Here is a 20,237-nt window from a genome sequence, read left to right on the forward strand (position 1 = left end):
GAATTAAAAAAATGAAATTCTGAAAACCCAAGGGAAAACGATTGAAATAAAAATATGAGATTTGTCTGAAATGACCAATAGGCCAATTTAGATTCAAAAAGGAAATGCAAATAAGACGGATTGTACAAGGCCATACACTAAATAATTATTTTAAGGGCATTGTATAATCCTATAAAAATGGAGTCCAGTGTGCGAAAGTCCAGAATAAGCAAAGGCTGTTGAGAAGTTAAGGTCAGATGATTATTTAAAAGAGGCATATTAGGAGGTAGGGATGATGCAGGGATGAAAATCACAGTAGTACTAGAATAAGTATTTTAAATGGATAGAATGAAGATAATTAACAACAAAAAAGATATAGACATTCAATTCTTACTCTGTCTCTGTTTCTCTCTGGTCTCTGTCAATGTTTCTCCCCTCTCTTTTTCTCCCCCCTTCTCTCATTGCCTCTGCCTATCTCTCTCTGCCTCTGTCACTATCTATCTTTCTCTCAGAGAATGATGTTGTACTGAAAATAATAGGGCAAATATACTTAAGACAGAGTCCATACTCAAAGTAAGTAAAGAGATAAAAAGAGAGTCCACTCAGTGTGGCTCAGAATGGTGAGTGATCACCATTTAATAAAAAAGCTGGAGATATCTCTGGGAACAAAACGAAAGTAATTAATAATATCAATAATAATAATTGGTTCTCTGTTGTTTAATACTTTTTTATCAATGACTTGAAGAACAGTAGAGATGACATGTTCTTGAAATTTCAGATGATAACAAAGCTTGGAGGGTATAACGGAGAATGGAATATAGATTTGGGATCTAAAGGGATCTTACCAGGCTAGAACAGTGGAATAAACTTAATACAATGAATTACAGTAGGGATAAATGTAAGTCTTACAGAAGTACAAATATTCAACTTCATCATCATAAGATGCAAGATTCACATTAGACAATAATTGCTCTAAAAACTAAAATCAGGTATTTTAATGGACTATGAACCTAGCATGAATCAGCAGTGTGAAGTAGCAATCAAAAAAAAAAAGGTATCATTGAGAGTAGCTACAATAGTAGGAACAGTCATTAAGAGACACAGAAGTTCACAGTATGTAAAATCCAAGAAATGTGGAAATATTCATAGCTTTAGATGTTTATACACAAAAGTACAAAGTATGAGTGATAAAGAAGATAAACTAGAGATCCTCATGCAAGGAATCTTGTTTTGTAGGATGTGATCAAAACAAACTGAATAGTTAAAAGGTATGTGTATCTGTGTGTGGCATAGTTGCATAGTGGGAAATATTTGGGTACATAGATTTAGATAGAAGATTTAGATAGTAGATAGATTTATTGACAGATGTGATCTTATTGCCAGAATGTTACACCACATCTATTGAGAAAGAAGAAATAGAAGAGGATTTTTGGAAAGACAAGTATGGAGGCACGATTAAAAGTAGTGATAAGATATGTCAATTATCTTCACAATTGCTAGAGCTCCCTCTCTCCCAATTTCTCTCTCTCTCTCCTTCCCCCTCTCTCTTCCCCCCCCCCCCCCCCCCCAGCCTCGTTCTGACCCATCTGTTACATTTTAGGATCCTGAAAGAACTGGCAGATATAATTGCTGAGCCATTGTCAAGGATCTTTGAAAGATCATGGAGAAATACTTCAGACTTGGAGAAGGGGCAAATATTTTGATTTCATAAAAGAGAATGGTTTAGAATATGCAAACAATAGACCATTGAGCTTGACTTTAATGCCATGTTCCTATAACTTTTTTTTTTAATGACAATAATGGTTAGTAAACATTTAGAAAACAAAGTTGTTGTAGTTATCAAGAACAGATTATCCCTTATTTCCCTCATTTCCTTTATTGATGAGGTTACATGGCAGTGACAGTTCTAATATGAGCAGGGAATTATTTAGATTGTGACTGAAGAGGAAGAACTAAATTTACCAATGCACATGGTGAACCTTTATACCAAATTCACCCTTTTTAACTGTGAACTAGTGAACATCAAACTCTAAAAGTATTTACAATATAGTTTTGCTTCTAAAAAGAAAATACAGAAGTAATATTTATAATATAAACTCATTTTTTCTGAGGACTATGTCCTCATCCTCCAAAATGAAGATAACTAATAATTATTTTTTGTTTATCTTTATTTTTTTTAGTGTGAAAAAGTATCTTTCAGAACATGCTATACTATTTTCATTTAGAACTTTTATAACAAAAAATGAGATATTAGGAAATGTAGCTAAAACCCATGAGAAAAATGAACCAACCAACAGTTGTGTTTCAGAATATGAATGTCTAATTGCCAGTTAATATTATTTCACTGTCTGTTTTCAAGTCCTACCTATATTTAAATTGTATTTTTTGACTCAAAAAACCCACTTGAATGAAGAGCAGTTATAGTACTAGGAGTATAAATGGTATAAATTCCTAAAAATAAATACTTAGCATTTATTCTTTAAAATCCTGTTACCCAGAGTACAACATGTATGTGAATAGACAACCTCTAGAACTTGTCCATCAGTATGTATAGCTGTGAAAACAATAAAAATGAACCATGAGTCAGGTACATAGTTGAACAGAAAGAACTGGATGCATTGCCTTCAGGCAATCATCTTTAATGACCCAAAGTTTCATTTGAAAGCAATGTTCATATTTTTAAAATAAAATATTCTGCTTCTGTAGGGTAATGAAACATACAATACAGCAGTTTCTGAAGAATTACAAAGAATACACAGAAGGTAATAAAGAGGTATATGGTAAAGTTGAACAGGTAGCAATATTTAACTAATGAAGAACTACAAAGATGAGAAGCATAAAATGTTATCCCTGAATTATAAAATCAGTGAAGATAATGTGGTAAGGTCCAGAGAAGAGAAGTAGATAGCCAAAATGTTCCATTAGCCAGTGTCTCCCATGTCATATAATTGATTCTAAAGTTCTTAAGAGATATCTTGAGAGTGTCCTTGTATTGCTTTTTCTGACCAGACCATGAGTATTGACCTGTGTGAGTTCTCCATAAAATAATTTTTTTGATAAGCATACATTTAATATTCGAACAATGTGGCCACAGTTGTGCTCTCTGCAGTGGAGTTGGGAAGCTTGGGAGTTGAGTTCGAGAAAGGACTTCAGTGTCTGGTATCTTATTCTTTTATCACTCATACTTTGTACTTTTATGTATAAACATATAAAGCTATGAATATTGCCACATTTCTTGGATTTTACATACTGTGAACTTCTGTGTCTCTTAATGACTGTTCCTACTATTATAGCTACTTTCAATGATACCTTTTTTTTTTTTTTTTTTTTGATTGCTACTTCACACTGCTGATTCATGTTAGGTTCATAGTCCATGGGATGGCATTGCTATACTGTCCAGGTTTCATAGTATACAACAATAAGGTCAACATAAAAGTTCTCTAGCCCTTTAGTTTTCATAATAAGGTTAATGCCTCTCCTTTCCCACACTTTCCTTCAGAGCCTCCCAAACACTGAGTTAGCTCTGGCGATGCAATACTAACAAAAGCCAGGAAGAAATAACAGTTGAAGACATTTCATTAAAAAAAAAAAAAAAAAAAAAACTACAAAGTTAGATGCAATAGAATAAACTATCTGAGAGTTAACTGACCAATATACAACAAGAGATTTTATGCTTAGTACTATAAAATACTTTTTATAGATATAAATAAAGATGGATAGAGAGCTATTTGAGACTTATGGTTGGGTGGAGTCAATATAATAAAAATATTACTTAAATTAATTTACAGATATAGTACAATGCCAATCAAATTTCTAAGCAGATGCACTACAGAAATAGACAAAATGATAACAAAATTCATTTGAAGGAATAAAAGGTCCAGAAAGAAATAATAATAAAAATATGCCTGAAGGCAGCATTACCAGTCTTCAAGTAGTATTACAAAATAGTAATCACTAAAACTACTTAAGAATCAGGTTTGGAAAACAAGTTCTTTTCATTCCATTCATTCCCCATCTTTTGAGAAATGAAATTAACATTAAGATAGATAATGGAAGAATTTATTAATCACTATTCTTTTGGCAAAGATTAACCTTCAGCAGATTTCTAGATGATTGTACTCCCCTATCACTAATATCATCCATTCCATATTTATGATCTAATTATTTCTTTTCTGTCTGGGTGGTTCTTAGAATATTCCTATTAAAACATTGGTTTTGTTTCTTCTTTCATTGATATTTGTCCAAAATCAGGACAACATGCTTTCTCCTTTGGCTCTCAGATTTTTCTCACAAAGATATATTTTCTTAATATACAATGCTACTTATCCTCTTTCTGCTTTTTCCTTCTATCTATTTCCAAGAGAGTGATATTTCTGCCAAAAAATAAAAAGTATTGTAGGCTATGTTTTGAGAGGGATAGGTACAAGACTGTGTAATAAGTTCCTCTTCTCCTAGCAAAATAGACTGGATTACACTGAGAATTTTTTTTTTTCTAGTAGAGGGTTAGAGTGGGAAGACATTGGCAGAAATAACCAAAGTAACCAATGAATTCATACCTATAACCATTAAACAAATGAAATTATAACAAGTTGAGTACCTATATTTGGGTTAATCTCAATTTTCATATAGAGTAATGAGAATTTCTTCCCTTGGACTGGCACATTTGTAAAAACAACAACAACAACAATAATAATAACAACACCACCATCCTTGAATATAAAAAAAGGAGATAAAGCCAAGATGATGGAATGAAGGCAGGGACTGGCCTGAGCTCTCCCCCAAATCCTTCCAAATGTCTTTAAATAATGACTCTAAACAAATTTTAAAATATCAGAACCCACAAAAAAAAAAAAGACTAAGTGGAACAATTCTCCAGTCAACATCAGCTTGGAAAGTTGGCAGGAGAGGTTTGTCTCCTCTAGGAAACTAGGGTACGAGTGGGGCACAATCAAAGCTTAATCAAGGCACAAGGAAGCATAGCCCAGGCTCCAGGAAACCAGGAGGAGGCTGGGAAGGGATGTCTCCGAATCAGCTTCCATGGTGGAAATCTCCCACCCACAGCTACAAAAGTCAACTAGATAGGAAAGGTTGGTATATTGAGGTGTCAAGAGAGCTCCAGCAAACTAGAATCAGGCTTTGGGAGGCAATGAATAAACAGCAACAACTGTGCCTGTGGCTGCTTCCAGAGATCTGAGCCCACAGGTGGGGAGGCTAGAACAGCTGGTTAAAGGAGATTAAAGGGCTTCTTTACTAGCACTGTGACAGAAACTGGGTTGCTTTTCCCATACTCAAAAGAGGTAGCAGTGCTGGCTCACGGTATATAGATCTTTAGAAGGATCTGTGGAAACAGCTGCAGAAACGCCCTGAAGCTTGGGAGAATGCACTCTTCATCCTAAAAACACAGCCCCGATTTAATAAAGAGTTAAATGCCAGATGATAAGTTGAGAAAATGAGCAAACAGAAAAATCTTATGAGTAGAGAAAGCTACTAGATAACAAAAAAGATCAAAATATACTCTCAGAAGATGATAAAAAATTCAAAGATCCTGCATCCAAAGCCTCCAAGGAAAATAAGAATGGTTCTCAGGTCATAGAGGAGGTTAAGAGATTTTGAAAATCAAGTAAGAGAGAAAGAGAAAAAAATGGAAAGAGAAATGAAAATGATACAAAAGAAAATACAAAAAACTAATAAGGAGAAAAATGCCTTAAAAAGCAAAATTGGCCAAATGATTTAGGAAGTACAAAAGTTCCTTTAAGGGAAATAATTCCTTTAAAAAAACTTACCTCTGGAATATAAAAGAGATAATAGACAACTCAGTCTAAAGTCTTGGTAGAGCAGATAAGCTCCTAATAGGATGCATATAGAAAATTTTTTGAGGACGAGCACAAAAGAGCTTGGGTAATTTTGTTGTTGTGTTGTTGTTGTTTTTTGCCTTTTTTGTATCTTTGTTTTGACATGAATGTAACCCTTTTTGCAAAGCCCATTGGTATGGGACAGTCTCCTTATTGATGGAGATGAATGCTCTGCCTGGGCAGGATTGAACAGATTAGAAAAGAGAAGAAAGCTTTTGTTCTCAGCTGTGATATTTAGAAAGTTCAAGAGACATAGTCATTTTATTAATAATGCTAGCCTAATATCAACAAAAAGGGTCAAAATTGGCCAAAGACCAATCACATGATGTGCTCACAGTTTATAAGCCTTTGGAAGAGTGATTGTTTTTACTAATTTCTTGCTATCAATTCTAATTGGTTAGCAAACAACTCTAATTGATTAACTATCAATAACAGAGCATGAATATTGCAGTGAAAGATAGATTTATTCTAATGAGAGACTGGTGGATATAACTTTGATTATCTCATTTACTTCTAAATTGCCCAAACTTTGGCAATCTAATCAAATAATTTATCTCTACCCATACCTGTGAAGAGCAGAATTGGGCTTCCATACCTTAGATGAAATTTCTGGTAAGATTGGGTGGCATCTGAGCAAGATGGAGGAGAAAGTTAATCCAATCTCATTATCAGTAATGTTCTTCAGAGACTGAACAGACTTCTAAAAAAAAATTCTGGTCCTAATTCAATAATTGATTCTTAGTTTTAAGGAGAAATAACCCTTTATTTCACAGTCAATTCACTCTTTCTGGGTCTAGGACTCTCCATAGTCATCTTCGAACTTAGCATGCAGTTGGCTTCAGCTTCAAGGGAGAAGATGGAAGAGGCCAATAATACTTCAGGTTGCTGAAGAAAAGGATTATGGGAACATAGGAAAGGGGCTGATAGTTCAATAAATTGTAGGCAGATCAGCTTCCTGAGCATGAACTTTTATTTCTTTCCTTCTTGAATCTGGAAATGAATTATTATTATTATTATTTATTATTTTATTTTATTTTTATTTTTTAATAATTATAACTTTTTATTGACAGAACCCATGCCAGGGTAATTTTTTACAACATTATCCCTTGCACTCACTTCTGTTACGATTTTTCCCCTCCCTCCCTCCACCCCCTCCCCCAGATAGCAAGCAGTCCTATACATGTTAAATAGGTCACAGTATATCCTAGATAAAATATATGTGTGCAGAACTGAACAGTTCTCTTGTTGCACAGGAAGAATTGGATTCAGAAGGTAAAAATAAACCAGGAAGAAAAACAAAAATGCAAACAGTTTACATTCAGAAAATTAACTATTATGTCTTGTCAGATCATACTTGCAGTTTAGGGTTAATTTTTTCAAATTAATAAACTTCGTCTTTATACAGCAGACAAATCTCTCAAAATTTAGACATAAGCTATTTCAAAAATATATTTCCTGAAAAATAGTACATATAACCTTATGTTTTATTAATTTACCAATTAGCAAAAACAAAAGGAAGAATACTTTAATTTTAATGATAATTTGATAATAAAATGATATTAATTTTAATGTAGTAATGTGCAATATATTTCACCTGAAATAGGTTTGGGTTTTTGTCTTTTTCCTGTTTAATTTGGTTTTCATTATGTAGTTATAGTTATCATGTACATTGGACATTTTAGGAAATTTTTTGACCAAATCAGTATTGAAAAAGTATTCACAAACTGGAATAGGTCCAGAATAGGACCAAACTATAATGGTGATCCAACTATAGATTATGCCACTCAAGAGTTACATAAAGAAATTGGATTTGTTTAGTTCAGTGAAGACAAAGAAGGAACACAACAGCTATCCCTATGTAATGGAACTTGTTTAATTTGATTTTAGAAAGCACAACTAGGTATGATGGTGTGAAGTGACAGAGGGAAGACTTAGATCCATAGAAACGATTAATTTCCTAATCATTAAAGGTGTCTAAAAGTGAGTTGGGCTGCTTCAGAAAGAGGAGATTCTTCTTCAAAAGAGATCTTCAAATAAAAGCCAGATGAATATTTGGAAGATGAATATTTATAGAACAGTGATGTCAAAAATATGACTTTAGAGTCCAGATTAAAATAAAACTGAAACACATTTAACAGTAAAAGTATAATATAGATAACATTTCATTTAAAAACTATCAGTATGGCCTTATGTTTGGATTATTGGCCCCATTTCTATGTGTTTGACATAATTATTATGGAAAAATTTTGTTTAGGAATAGGTCAAACCTGATTCTGGCTTCTGAACTTTGTGATTAACTGAAAAGGGATATTTTATCAGAGTAGATTGCAGTAATGATCCCATTAGGTCAACTGAAACTGATAAAAACAACTTGACAATTAACACAAAAAGTGAAATGCCTCACAAAAATCTCGCTAATGCTAGAAAAAGGAAATCAGTTAGCTGGTTATTATTATTATAATTTTTTAAAATCACTTTCTACCATTTCACGTGTTGTGGTATTTCTGATCAGAAATAACTTGAGTATCTGACAGAAACTGGAAAATAAAATAGAATTTACATCAAATATCTGCTGTAAGAGTATCATAAGCCAACTGTCTAAACTTTCAGATGCAAAACTAAAGGAATGCTGCTCATTCTATTAGAAGAATGATCCTTGTCCCTTTTGTGGTTAGCATTGGATCCAGAGAGACAGGAGATATAAATACAAAGAGACAGAGATATATAAATTAAATTAATTCAAGGGCAAAATAACATTGAGAGTTTAACTTATGTTATGGACACCTTTGGCAGTTTAATGAAACCTATGGACTCTTTCTTAGAATAATATTTTTAAATGAATACAATAAAATACAGAGAGTTATAAAAGAAAGAAATTATACTGTGATGTAGTTCTCAATATATATTACACACACACACACACATACACACACACACAGATTGTGTCACAATCCATGTTCATGGACTCCAGATTATGAACATTTGGTTTAGAGGAATCTGTTTTCTACAAAATTATGGCTAAACTTGTGTAAACACAATTACAATACACTTTCCAAGGATAAAGATCAAAGAGTTATTCATGACTGGGATACATTAACATAATAAAGTTCTCATACTATCTAAATAAATTTACAAAGATAGTACTACAGCAATCAGACTACCAAGGAATTACTTTATAGAACTATGCAAAATAGTAATAACATTCATTCAGCTTTTCAAAAAAAAAAAAAAAAAGGAAGTGTAATAAAGACAGACTACCATTTCTAAATCTCTAACTATATTGTATTGCTCTAATTATCAAAACTCCTTGGTCATGCTTAAAGAATAGAAAGATCAGAAGAACAGAAAGAGATTAAATAAACAAAATCATGAAGATAAATGACATAGGCAGGGGTAGATTTAATGGAACATTAAAATAGGAGGATTTAACTAGAAACTAAATTAGTTCAGCAAAATTTTAATACTTTATATTTACTTTATAACACTGGAATCCAGTTTATATTCAAAATGGTTCTTTATGGCCCAGATTAGCATTTTATATTGCATAAAGCAGTTCCTTATTCACTTTACAAGAGCTTGGTAGCATACTTGCTTTTAAAAGGAAACTGAAGAATCATATACCACTGTGCAAAAATCTCTTTTCCCTAAACAACATGGTATAAGAAAACACTCAAGAGAGTAGAGTGAGAAAACATTATGTTCAAATCCTTGGTTACTACCTTTATGAAAGAGAGAAAGTTGTTTTTCTTTTCTTGACTTTATCTATGAAATGAATGGGTCAAACCAAAGTTCCTTTCAGCTCTAAATGCTATATATGTTTCTGTTTACATCCATGAAATATTATCCTTTTTCATTTTTGTCTTTTAGAATCCTCTACTTTACTTCAAAGATCAACTCAAATACCACCTTCCGTATAAATCTTTGCTGATCCTCCTTCATGCTAGTGTCTTTTCTTCTTTTCAACAACATAATTCCCCAAGTGTTAACTGTATTGCTGTGAATTAGGAAACATTGGGATATCTCTAGAATCAAATTTTCAAGTGACTCAGATGACAATGAGAAGATATATATGGATGTAAATGTCATATATTAACATTGATGACTTATGAAAAAGAAATAGTAGAAAATATCTCAAGAAAATATATGATTCGTAAGGGAGACATGTCATATAGCAAGAATAAGAAGTAGCAGATATCTAATGGCAGCCCCATCAGCAGTTGGTATAGTTCACTGTAGGCCCTATAAAGAGAATTCAAATAGAAGTGGGTCACCCCAGGCTCCTGATTCCCAGCATTGGTATTTTGGCTCCAAATGACAAAGAATTAACTGGCAATGTGTTGTGGCAGGGATACTATTGCCTGCTGAAAGGACCTTCTTCAGGGAATGGATTTTTATACTTGGCAGAGATGAAGTTATTCTGACACTGAGGGAGTACTGGTACAATTTAGTTTTTACTCATTTTCCCCCCTCCACTGTCTAGTTCTTACAGTGTAGAGGAATAAAGGCTGTGACCAAAAGTCATAGTAGGGGCAGTATCACTATTTCAAGATGCAATGCTCCCTAGTATTCCTTGTACAAAACACAATTAAGGAGGAGTCTGGATTTTAGGCTAGGTGATTATACACTTTCCCCATCTCTGATGGAAAAGCCAGGAGCTGGAGAAAGCTGATTTCTAAGATACAAACTTAAGCAGAAAAGTCATTCTTCAGATGTGCAGTATGTGACTATCACATAAAAGCTAAATAAAATCAATCCAGAAATTGGACTTATCAAAGTGATTTGTAATATAGCTGTTGTCCACCCCAATTAAGTTCTGAGCAGGAGTGGTCTGACCCAAAGTGTGACTAATAATAAAGGTGTAAGAGAGAAAGATTGGGATTAATTATGAAATTATTATTGTAGTAATCTAGGTAGATGATAACAAGAGCCTTCCCAGAGTGGTAGCCATGGGAATGGGAGTAAAAAAGACTTGGTAAAAATATATGAAATATGGTAGATATCAGTTTTTGAAAGGCACTTTTGAAGAATATAGAAATTATGCTTAGTTTATTGGAACACCCATTGAAATGAATTATAGTGAAACAATGAAACAGATATAATGAAACAGGCTCTGGACTGGATGTCAGATGACTTGGGTCTGGGTCCTAACCCTGACGCTTAACTAGTTGTTATGACCTTGGATAAATGCCATCCTCCCCTCAGCCTCACATTTCTCATCTACAGAGGAATGGGATTGGATTCAGTTTTTTTCAGTTCATTCTATGACTTATCTATTTACTGTTTAGGCTCTGAGTGCATCACCATAGAAACCAAACCAGCAAGTGTTGCTAGGGAGACAATTATCAATACTATGCTCTGACATTGCTGTCATATCTTAAGTGACTTCAGGAGGTTGAACATATTCCAAATGGTTTGAAGGATAGTTGCTTAGTCTTAAAATTGCTATCTGGGATTAAAGAGCTGTAGAATACCTTGTACTTTCTATTATTATTGTTAGATTTCTAACAAATCACTTTGATAAGTCTAATTTCTAGATTGATTTTATTTAGCTTTTATGTGATAGTCACATACTGTACATCTGAAGAATGACTTTTCTGCTTAAGTTTGTATGGTCTGAAGGTAAAGGTTTGAGTTGGGGATTGTGGAAAAGAAGAGTTCTATTTTGGTAAACTAATAATATTTACTAAATATTTGTTTTAAGCATCAACACTATATCAGGCACTGTGCCTGAGAACAAAATGTTTAAAACCTTTTTCCTGCCACAAAATTGGACAAACATGATGCCATCATTACAATTAACATTACAGAATTTTGAGGGTTATAAAATGCTTTACATTCATTATTTCAATAACTCTGGCAGTATTTATTAGAAATATCATTAACTCTTTTTATGGATGAAAAAACTGAGTCTCAGAGAGGATCAATGCCATCACTAGTGCAACAGAGAAGATTTGAACCTATGTATCAATGCTCCAAATCTAGTGCTCTTTTCATTACATTGTTTGATACTATATAACAATACAAAATGGAAGTAACTTTTTATGTAACAATAGAAATATATCATTTTTCTTCTCTTATCCTTCAAGAAAATCCATAATCTCATCATTGTTAAATGACAGTGTAAGGGAAAGGGAAGGGTATAATAATTAATGAAGTAAAATAATTAAAAAGAAGAATGAAGTATATGTAAGTCATTATGGGGGTCAGATAGCCAGAAATGTTTACAACAGTGCTGCTTGCACCCCATCTAAACCTTCTTATCCTGCATAACATATGCTCATATACAAACTAAAACCTTTTTGATCTATTAACATTGTGTGGATAGCAATATAGCATCCAGGCTATCTCTTTGTTACCTATTCACTTCCAGTTCTGCTGTACTCTTCTACTCTGAGAGCTAAACTTGGTGAAACAATAACTAAGTTGTGTCAGTACTTTTCCATTTATCCCCTCTCTTCCCCGAGGTATAAAAATCAATCCTCTGAAGAACAATTTTGAGTCACTCAGTGGGTGGTTGTGATTCCCTGCCACAATATATACCGTTAGGTTTTTTTTTTTTTGGGGGGGTCTCTAGGGACTCTAGTTCTTTCAGTATTTAAGAGTTGGGAGTCTGTGGTGACCTACTACTGTTTGGGTTCCCAGTGTAGAGTGTGAAGTAGATTGTATTCACTGTTGATGGGACTGCCATGAGACACCTGTTTATTTCTGCAATAAATCTTGCTTTATTCTATAACTCTAAATCTCTCAGATATTCACTACATAGATTTTAAAATTTAAACCCAAATATTTATTAGCCTGTGTACCACACTAATTTAGTGTCCCACTCAAAATTCTTTGCCTTGCATTCAAAACCCTCCATAATTTGATGCCATCCTTTTTTTTTTTTTTTTTTTGCTTTCTTTCATATCTTTCCACATATTATGTAATGACTACTCTTTGCCTCTAAAAATACTCTATTTTCTCCTACTTCTGTAACTTTGCTCACCTTGGCTGCTCAATTTTTACTCCACCTTTTAAAACAGCTCAAATATCACTTTGATATGCTTCATGAAGCTTTTCATGACTTCTAGTATGACTAATAGCTCATATTCACACAACAACACTGCATCTCTCAAGCATTTATTATGTAATATTATATTACATATTATGAACAAGCTTTGCCAGCTAAAGAAAAAAATCCACGTGAAAAAATTTTAATGCAAGAAAGTATTGGGACTCTTCCCTTCAGGACACCCTGAAATCAGTTAGCATCTTCTCTATTTGGCAAGTGAGAAAAGGGGCCACCAGTCTCTGTTTCCATTTAGACTTCTCATTTGGGCAGCTTTAAAACTCGGACCAATTTTTCTCCAGCTCACTTCTTGATTATAGAGTCCATGCTGCTCTGCAGGATGACAACCTCTTTAGCAGAGGGAAAACTCAGATGAGAAGAGAGGAGGGGAGAAGAGAGAAGCCTGATGGAGCTGAAAAGCTCAAAAATTAGACCCATTGCAGAAAAGTCCTGACTCAGAAACCTTTCAGAAACCTTACATTTTTGAAGGAAAAGGGAAATAAGCATAACAGAAGATATAATCATAACTATTAAATTCTGAAGGGGATAGGAAAGCAGACATACCAAAATAAGAGAAACCAATTAAAATCAGAGTAGAATTATTTACAATGCCTTGTCCTGATAAGCTGTATGATTCACCACAGCAGGAAACTGTTTGTGTATTTTCCCAAGTTTTTCCTAGTGCTCTGAACAGAGTAGATTTTAATCCATACTCACTAAATAAGAGGAATGGATTAATTTAGCCTTGAATATCCATGAATTGCATAGCTTTCAAATTATTTTCTTTACATATCTTGAATCTTGACCAACATTTCTGACTAGGATTAAAATGGACTTTTCCATTTTCTAAATGAAAGGGTAGGAACCATTGAAAGGAAATTATGAATGGCAATAATACCACATTCCTTTGTAAAGGATATGAATTCTCCATGATAAAGTTTTTCTCTCTTTGTTCACATAATCATAGCAGCTAATAACTGGAAGTGAAACAGAGGCCAACTAATCCAACCCATATATGAAATCAAACCAGAGCTGTCAAACATACTGCATTTTGAGAACACTTATGGATGGCAGGATCAAATTAAAGTGTACTTGGGATGATTTAAACAAAATAAATAAAAATACAATAAAACAGCGATATCATTAATATGTGCTTTTCTAAGTTAGTAAACCCTGGAAGGATTTCCTATATATTGTTTAGTGGCCCTGGTTTCTATTTGAATTTGACACTACTGCTCTACATCATGTTCAAGTCTAAACTTTAAGATTTCCAGTGAGGAAGAAGGCAATGTCTGTTGAGACAGCTCATTGTACATCAGAATTCCCTTTCCTTTATTTCCTCTATGTTTCACAATTCCATGGGAACTTTCAAACACATAACATTGATGGTTATAGTGATTTTACTTTCTTTTTTCTTCCTGTGGGGCAATCAGGGTTTTGTGACTTACCTAGAGTCATGCTGCTTGTAAGTGTCAAGTATCTGAGATGGGATTTGAACTCGGGTCTCCTGACTCCAAGGTTGGTCCCACTATACCACCTAGCTGTCCAAGTAATTTTACTTTAAAAATTTTTTTCCAATTACACATAAAAACTTTTAACATTCGTTTTCTTTTAAAATTTTGAGTTCCAAAATTCCTATCCATTGCTCCCATTGAAAAGGCAAGCAATTTGATATAGGTTCCCTGTGTGCAGTCATGCAAAATCTATTTCTATATTAGTCATGTTGTGAAAGAAAATAAAGACAACAAAAGATCAATCTGTAGTCAGATTGAATTAGTTATTTCTCTGGAGATGGGTAGCATTTTTTATCATGAATCTTCCGAAATTGTCTTAAATTATTGTATTGCTGAGAATAACTAAGTCTTTCATAGTTAACCATTGTACATCACTGCAGTTAGAGTATACAGTGTTCTTTGGTTCTGCTCATTTCATTTTTCATTAGTTTGTATAAGACTTTTTTTTTTGGGGGGGGGTTTCAGAAAGTATTCTTCCCATAATTTCTTATAGCACAATAATATTTTACCATACTCATATGTCATAACTTGTTCAGACATCCCCCAATTTATGGGCATCCCCTCAATTCCAGTTCTTTGTCATCAAAAATAAAGCTAATACAGATATTTTGTACATATAGATTCTTTTTCTCTTCCCGCTCCCCATCTTTTTTGGGATCTCTTTGGAATATAGCCCTCTTAGTGCTGGTATGCACCAATTTATAGCCTTTGGGGCATAGAGAAATTTCATTTTCAAGTTCATAGCTGTTTTGCAATTGTCCTTAATCAGCAATGGATGCTGAAATTTACTCCTTTCCCCATCTCTTGCCCTTTTTAGAGGTCTTCAAAACCAGTAAGTAAGAGATTAATGAGAATACTCTTGGGGTGGTTTGGAAATGGGTTTAAACTCTGAGATCAGGAGTGGTATTAGGAAGTGTAAGATTAGAGGTAGATCCAAGGGACTAGAAAATAATTCAATTAAGATCCAGTTGTCCTCTGGTGTCATGGTTCATCACAGGAAGTAATATACAACATGCATTTATTGAGAGTATACTATGTGCTAAACACTGTATTAAGTGTTGAAAATACAAAGGTAAAATGAAAAAGCACCTTCCTTAAGAGGCTTATATAATTATGGTACATATGTTCAGAAGGTGTACCCAATTTCTTTTCTTTTTTTTTTCCCTTCGGCCAATTCTAAGATATTTTCTGTGTGCCATCATTTATCTTTATATAATGGCAAAAGCACATTATTTCTTTCAAATTGATCAAAGACTTGTTTGTTTGCATCTACTTTATATTATCCAATGGATCTATAATGACCCCGTGTAATTCCATTAATTAGGGTACAGGTAGAAACACTGATCCTTATATATACAAGAAAAATACAAGGTAGTTTGGAGACAGAGTTCACAAGTAGCAGAAAAAGATCAGGAAAAACTTCATATAGAAGGTGGAGATTAAGCTAAATTTTGAAGGAAACCAGGGATTCTAAGAGAGAGATAGGAAGAGGGAGTGCATTTTGGTCATAGGGCTTAGTCAAAGCTCTGAGCCACAGATGAGATATGGAGCCATTGTGTAAGGAACATGTAAGGAACAGTCTTTGAAGCCAGATTTTAGAGCATCTGGATAGAAGTATTATGCAAAAAAACTTGGAGGATAGGAAGGATTCCACTTGTATATTATTTAATCCCCTAATTCTAATTCCTACATAAATGATGAAATTGATAACCACAGAACTTATAAAAATGAAGGATAACTGAGTAGAGAGTACTAAACAATGTGGGTTATTCCAAACAAGTAATGCCAATAGAGGTTTATTGTTTTTTGATTGAATTACAAAATTCATTGTCAATAGGAAGGCAATAATTAGAATGTTTCTGGATTTTTAATAAATTTTTATTGTATGGAGTGCCTTTCATGATTTTAGAAAATTAATTATGGATATGTTATCAATAATAAAAAATGAAGTATTCATACCGATGCCAACATATGGAATTTCTGTTTGAGTTTTTAAGTTGCTTTCAGGTTTCTTTTTGAACATTTAGTATTTTAGAAATAGAATATCTTTGTATATGGGATGATACCCAGTGATCCTGGGTCTCTAGGAGAGATCATTTATTAAGAGGAAATATTCAGTTCAACTATAAAAAAATTCCAGCATAATATTTTCATGTATCTATTGATCCAGGAATTAATTCAATATTGATATATCTAAGGTTTATACTCCACTGTCCTTTGTGCTGGTAGTGGAGTGGGAATGGGGTACAAAGAGAGTGGAATAAAAAGCTTATGTAAGTCCTGGTCCCTCTAGGTCCTCATGGGGCCTAGGGGAATAAGACAGAAAAAACAAATAATTATAGCAACAAATAATAAATAAAGAGCTACCTAAGGTTTGATGAGGAACAGTAAAGAAGATGATTACTAAATAAAGAAATCAGAGAAAACTTCCAGGAGGAGATAAACATAACTTGAAAAAAAAATGAAAAAGGTAACATAGGAAAATGGTTCTTGGAATTACTGCTTCTTTAATTTCACAAAATAGGCTATCATAGATGTACAGTGTTTGAATGAGTCAAAGATGTAGAATTACCAAGAGATTACATCTAAACAATATTTACATTTATGAAACATTTTTACATAAATGACAATTTGATCCTTGTGGCAACCCAGTAAAGCACTTTCTCTGAGGAAGAAGTACTCTGATTTTATCACAATGAAGAGCTTCCATTTTAGAAACATTCTTTCACTGAGACAGATCAGCAAATCATCTCTAACTTATAGACTTAGATTTCTGAAGCACTAAGTCACACCATTAAGTCATTTGTCGATGGTCACCCACTTAGTATGTATCAGAGAGGGCACCTGAACATATCTTCCTGACTTCAAGAAAACATATCTATTACTAATACTACCTCTTATGAGGTATGCAGTTTATCATCACCCCCATTTTATAGATGAGGAAAACTGAGGTATAGAGAACTTAAGTCATAGAATTCCAGAATCTTAGAACTTCAGACTTATATTCAGAGGCCATTCTTATATAGTCTGTACTTGAACAAGAATATCCTTTACAACAAATCTATAAAGTGCTCATTTCCCTTTTGCTGGATTATATCCATGGAGGAAGAAATTAATATGGTCAAAACGAAAGTAAGTTACAAAGCTTTGACTTAACCCAAATGTTCTGACTCTGCTGATTCTCCTATCCTGAAGATACCAGGAATGTACTAACAGAATTGTGACATACAACAGCCAGAAAATAATATTCCTCATTGGTTAGACATTTCCTTTCAATAGTAGGTCAGAGTTTTTCCTTCTAGAATGTCATCTTGGTAGGGGAGAGAGTAAAAAATCAAGGCTGGAAACTGTACAAGTAGCTAAGTTGATAATGGTGGTGAACTTCTATAGAGAGATTGAAAGACTTGCAAATCACTGTGGAAATGAGGGTGGGATGAGGTCTTGAGCAGATTGATTTATAACAAAAAATTAGAAAAGCTAATTGAGCATTACTTAGCTTCATAGCTACTGAGAGAATATGATAATTATCATTGGATATCTGAAGGGGGTGATATCCTAATGATGGAGATCATTATTTTAGATTTGTACAGGCCAATAATTAGAGTTAATGGGCTGAAATGAAGAAAAGTCCAGTGGATCCAAAAGAAAAAAAATGAGTTTTTTTCCCAAGGTCTTCCCAGGAAAGCACTTGAAACATAGTTACATTGTAGTCAAATTCAATAGAGATTTAGGTTGTAGAGTAGGAATGATACTATTATTTGTCACTCACATATAAACTAGAAGACATCAATTGTCATTTTTCACTTACACTAAATATAAGTGAATATAAATATTGAATATTTACCATTCAGGGCATTTCATTTATTTATGGGTTACATTTAATTCAAACAGAAAATAGAAAGGTTAAACATTGACATCTTAGGTATCAGAATGGATGGGAATAAGTGAGTTTAACTCAGGTGATCACTCTATATATGCTACTGTGGGCAAGAATCCCTTAAAAGAAATGGAGTAACCCTCATAGCAAAGATAAGAAAAGCAGTATTGTGATTTAATCTCAAAAATGAATGATTTTACTCTAAGGCAAACTATTCAGAATTATAGTAATACAAATCTATGTTCCAACCACTGATGCTGAAGAAGGCAAAACTGATCAATTTTATGAATACACAGTTTTTTAGAAACAACACACACACATAACACAAAGACAGCACATTCATCACAGGGATTAGAAAGCTAAAATAGAAAATTAAAAGATAATTAGAATAACAGGCTAGTTTGGTCTTAGAGAACAAAATAAAGAAGGGAAAATATAATAGAATTTTATCGATAGCTCACTAGTCATAGCAAAAACTCTTTTTCAACCACTAAAAAGACAACTACACATAGACATCACCAGATGCTCAATACTGAAATCAGACTGATTACATATTTGCAGCCAAGAGTAGAGAAATTCTATAATATCAATTAAAACAAGATCTGGAGCTGACTGTGGCTCAGATCATGAATTTCTTATTGCAAAATTCAGACTTAAAGAAAATAGGGAAAATCATCAGAACATTTGTGTATGACCCAAATAACATCCCTTATGAATATGAAGTGGAAATGACAAATATATTTAAGCAACTAGATCTGATAGAGTGCCTGAAGAACTGTGGACAGAAGTTTGCAATATTCCATAGGAGGCAACAATACAAAACATTCCAAAGAAAAAGAAGAGTAGGAAATCAAAATGGCTGTTAGATTTGGTCTTTACAAATAGCTGAGGAAAAAAGGAAAGTAAAATAGAAAGGACAAAGGGAAAGACATACCTAATTCAAGATAGAATTCCAGAAAATAGCAGGGAGAGAGAAGAAGATTTTCTTAAGTAAACAAGGCAAATAAACAGAAAAAAACAACAGAATGGGAAAATTTAAATTTCAAGAAAATCAGAGATATAAAAAGAAAATTTTATGTGAAAATGAGCATGATAAAAGATAAAAATGGTGGGGACTTAGAAGTAAATGAGATTAAAAAGAAGTTACAAGAATACACAGAAGAACTATGAAAAGAAGAATTTTTAACATTATCAATAACCATAGTAGTGTAGTTTCTGCTCTAGAGCCAGACAACCTGGAGAATGAAGTCAAGAATGCTTTTATAAGCATTGCTAACAATAAGGCTAGGGGAAGTAGTAGAATTTCGATTGAAGTATTTTAAATTCTGACAGATGATGCTGTTAAAGTGCTACACTCAATATGTCTGCAAATTTGAAAAACTCAACAGTGACCACTAGACTGAAAAAGATAATAAGGGCAATACCAAAAATATTCAAATTATTTAACAATTGTACTCATTTCACATGCCAGTGAGATTATGCTTAAGATTCTGTAAGCTACATTTCAGCAATATATGAATTGAGAATTACCAGAAAAACAAGCTGGTTTTTGAAGAGGCAGAGGATCTAGAGACCAAATTGCTTGTATTGTAAACATGTATTTCTGCTTTGTTGACTACACTAATATTTTTTGGTGTGGAACATAACAAAATATAGCAAGTTCTCAAAGACATCGGAACTTGTATTCAGAGAAACCTGTATGAGTCAAGAAGTAACAGAACTGAACATGTAACAACTGATTGGTTTAAGATTGAAAAGGAAGTATGACAAGCCTGTATGTTGTCATCTCATTGAATTTATATGAAAGGTACATCATGTAAAATGTCAGGCTACAGGAAACAAAAGTTAGAATTACATTTGCCAGGAAAAATATCAAAAATCTGAGCTATATGGATAACAATTGTCTGATGGTGGAAAGTAAAGACTTAAGAAACCTTCTTCATGAGGGTTAAAGGGAGTGTAAAAGT

At 33.3% G+C, this 20,237-nt stretch overlaps 1 protein-coding gene across 2 annotated transcripts in view; it reads right to left on the reverse strand.

The window, feature by feature from the left end:
* The window catches only part of FBXO25 (F-box protein 25), a 158,577-nt gene that overhangs the window by 116,775 nt on the left and 21,565 nt on the right, over positions 1 to 20,237 (reverse strand). The window lies entirely within an intron of this gene.

Source organism: Sarcophilus harrisii, chromosome 2 (assembly GCF_902635505.1).
Source record: "Sarcophilus harrisii chromosome 2, mSarHar1.11, whole genome shotgun sequence".
Taxonomy (NCBI): domain Eukaryota; kingdom Metazoa; phylum Chordata; class Mammalia; order Dasyuromorphia; family Dasyuridae; genus Sarcophilus; species Sarcophilus harrisii.